The sequence below is a fragment of the Mus pahari genome, chromosome 12 (genome assembly GCF_900095145.1).
Source record: "Mus pahari chromosome 12, PAHARI_EIJ_v1.1, whole genome shotgun sequence".
NCBI classification, from domain to species: Eukaryota; Metazoa; Chordata; class Mammalia; order Rodentia; family Muridae; genus Mus; species Mus pahari.
Genome location: NC_034601.1, coordinates 68,366,295 through 68,369,796, shown reverse-complemented (window position 1 = coordinate 68,369,796; position 3,502 = coordinate 68,366,295). Strand labels below are relative to the sequence as shown.

At 52.5% G+C, this 3,502-nt stretch overlaps 1 protein-coding gene across 2 annotated transcripts in view; it reads left to right on the top strand.

Annotated features, from left to right (window-relative positions):
* Positions 1 to 227: 227 nt before the first annotated feature.
* Nrip1 (nuclear receptor interacting protein 1) overlaps positions 228 to 3,502 on the top strand; it is an 87,140-nt gene continuing 83,865 nt past the window's right edge. For both annotated transcript variants that reach the window (XM_029544256.1, XM_021209594.2), the window contains exon 1: positions 228 to 428. The gene's annotated coding sequence lies outside the window, so the exon portion shown is untranslated. The remainder of the gene's footprint in view (positions 429 to 3,502) is intronic.

Sequence of the window (3,502 nt, the reverse complement as noted above, 5' to 3'; positions counted from 1 at the left end):
CACCCGGAGCACCGGCGAGGAGGCCTGCAGACGCCTGGTGGGCTCCCCGGCTCCGGCGAGCCTCCGGGTGCGCGCTCGGCCCGGGTGACAATGGGAGGGAGGGGCAGAAAAGGGTTAAGAAACTTGGCTGAAGAGCTGAATGGCGTGGAGCAGCGAGGGGAGGGACCCGGCCGCCGCGAAGTCGGCGGCGGAGGGAGGAGCGCGGCTGCGGCGGGCGGGCGGCGAGCGAGGCGCTCAAAGTCAGCCTCGCAGACATTGCAGCAGAGCCCCGAACTCGGGAGGCGACGGCGACCGCGGCGCAGGCGGAGGACGAGCCGGCCCCAGCCCGCCCGTGCGCAGCGCCCGTGGCCTCGCGCGGCCGCAGGGCACGGCTAACCTGGGAAGGAGGGAGCGACGCGGATCGGCGGCCCGGAGCCGCGGCGGCCTCGGTGAGTGGCGATCGCGGCCCGGGCTCCGTGCGGAGCTCGCCGGAGCGGACGCCGCGCCGCCCGGGCACGGCCTGGGTGCGCGGCCCGTGGAGGCGGCGGAGGCCGGGGGAGGCCCGCGGGGAGCTCCGGGGACACGGATCCCGGGGACAGCCCTCCGCCGCGCCCCGCTCCGGCTCTCCCCGGGAACTCGCGGGCCCGGCCAGCGCAGCCGCCAAGTTGTGGAGTTCCCAGCCGCGGGCTCGTCCGTGCCAGCCTTGGCGCGAGGGGCGCAGCCGCCCTGGGTGTTCTGCGCCGGGACCCACGCGGGTGGCCGGGTCGCGGGGCCCCGGTCGAGCTCGCCCGCCCGCCCTCCCGGCTGCCCCCGTTGGCCCCGAGCCCCGGGCGCTGGCTGCCGCGCCGCTCGGTCCTGCTGCCCAGCGGTGCTCGCGGTGGCGCCCGCGCTGCTCCCCGCCTATCGCCGCTGTCTCCCTTGCGCGGTGCTCGCCGATCCGCGGCCGGGAAAAGTGACTCGGAGAAGGGACAGCGCTGAGCCCCAGACCCGGCCTGCTGGGTTCGAGCTCCCCGCTTGCCGAGGGAGGGCGAGGCTCCTTGCACCCGAGGCCTCTCAGCCCAGTTCCCCCAGCATCCGAGAGGGGGTTCACTCCCGTGAGCCTGGTGAAGTCCGGAGAGACCGCTCTCCTCTCTGGTGCCACTGCCCTCCTTTACTACTATTGTTGTTAGAAGAAACCCTCTAGCGTGCAAACAGTCCCCAGACCTTCCCATCCCTTTCCAAAGTAGTTTCCAAATTTTAATCAGGAGTTGATATTCAGACTGAAGGAACAAAGGAATCCACTGTGTTTAAAAGGCGGACAGGCAGAGAGTCTGACACATGTTGATCTCTAAGGCATTCCAGGAGTTTCTACCTTCCATCATGTCAGTAATTTAATTGGATTCTGGCGGTCATAAACGAAGCACGGAACGTTAGGTAATTTCACGTTAAAGTACTTTGTTGTTGTTGTTTAATTAATGGGTCATTTTAGTTAGGTGCAAGAACTTTTAACTCATTTTTTTTTGTGGCACCAGGCCGGAGTTTGTCTGCTCAAGATTGTGACACTGAGGGAAAAACCGTGTTTTTAGAGAAAGAGAGACAGTCTAAAAGTAAACCAAGATTGGCATGTCTGTCTGTCTGTCTGTCTGTCTGTCTGTCTCTGTGTATACAAATACATGCTTAAATGATGTGTGGTCTGTATTTCTTGGGTTTTGTAAAGCAGGGGCTTTAGTAATTCTTTAAAGTTATGAATTACATTGAACCCGCTTATTAGTGAATCACAGGTTTAGCAAGTGGGCGGCATCTTCTTCCAGATGCAATTATCCAGTGTTTAATCATCAGGTTACCGCCTTTGTCTAAGAGGCGGTGAAATAAGTCGACTTTTTTTCTTAAACAAACGGTGTTTCCTATGCACGCCCGTGAGAGTGGCTGCTGTCTGGGGTATGTTGAAATCTTCCACTTCCAAGTGAGTTGCCCTGGTTTTGCCCAGCAGTTTGGTAATATCCAACAGGGTTTAATTGACTCAGGGACTTCAACACCAACAGGAACTTTCTGTACAGGACTTAGTTACTATAGACAAAGAAGGAGAGTCAGAATTGTAGCAGGCAGTACCTGCAAACCGGATACTTACTCCAGCCTGTTTTATAATAACTCTACTGGGGACACTTCTCTCCACACTTAGCCTTATCAAGGACAAGGAGCATGAAGAAAATATACTTAAAAAGTAGACACACAAACTCTAAGGAGGGCAGTCCGGTTGCTGCTTGTTTGTATACAGATGAGTTCTGTGAAGTGCCTTCAAGATACTTGAAACCAGGCTTCGGTGGCTACGAGAAGACTTCGAGCCACCTATCTGTGTTTCCAAACTTTGCAGAACTTGAATTTTTATAATCAAGATATCTGAAAATATTGTACTATAGCAATGGCAAAATGTTTGGATAAGGCCAAGGCTTTGACTCCTCCGGTTTTAAGAGCAAAACATTGTGATAAAAAAATAACCTATACCACCACCTAGAGTCTGTTTGTTAGTCCATTGCTCTTGGAGTTTGCTTACAATGACACGTCCCTTATGGTTACTGTAGAGTCAAAACATGATTAAGAAGTTTAGGCTTTCCAAAGGCCATCCCGGAGAACAATTATTTCAGTAATGCATAGCAAGTGCCAATTTAAATTATCCATGCTGCTTTCGGAATCGAAGATTATGACATATCAACTCAAGTGGGCTAGTCTCCAGAAGATATTAATTCAAAAGAAAAAAAAATTTTAAGATAGCTTCTTTTAGCTTGTACTCCGAGGTGGCTTTGACTGTGCAAAGATTTTCCTGTGTTATTAGAAATTCAAGAAATATTACAAAATAAGTGTTCTCAGTGCCTTTGGAGGTTCTGGGGGGACAGAAGCTATGATTAAAAAAAAAAAATGTAGAGGGAGGACTGGTGCCAGTACCAACATCTTGGATGTCGAGAAGGTTAGGGAGAACGTAGAGAGTCGGAGCATGTGGGATCAGGTGTTTGAGCATATAGTCAGTGTGAAGTGAAGTGCTAGATAACCTGTCCTGCTGGAGGACTGTGTGCAAGGAAGCAGTCTGTAAAACAGGAGGCCTGAAGGAGGCACCCTCTGCCATGTGGCTTATCACATTGTCCAAGGAGGAAGTAAGGCTCCTCCTTCCACAGTGTCTCCTGAAAGATGGCCTCCCAGATCTTTAATTAAATATCAGCCGAACAGAGAGAACTAGAGCACTGTATTAATTCTGCCAGACATCACTATTTTAGAACATTGAGGACAAGCAAAAAATGAATTAACTCCTATCTGGAAGCAGAGTTTTGAGGAAGGTGACAGATGAGGCAAAATATGTCAATCTAATAGAACTCATAGGGAGAGCGGGGTAGGTCTGCCATCCCTGGCTCTCCAGATAGCTGAGAGGAAAAGAGGTTGTTCTTAACCACATACAGTCATCGCAAACCAGCAGCAGAAGATCATGACAGGGCGATCATTTTAAATCAGAGTGGCTAAGGACCTAGGAGGTTAAAGGTGTTTTTTTTTTTTTTTT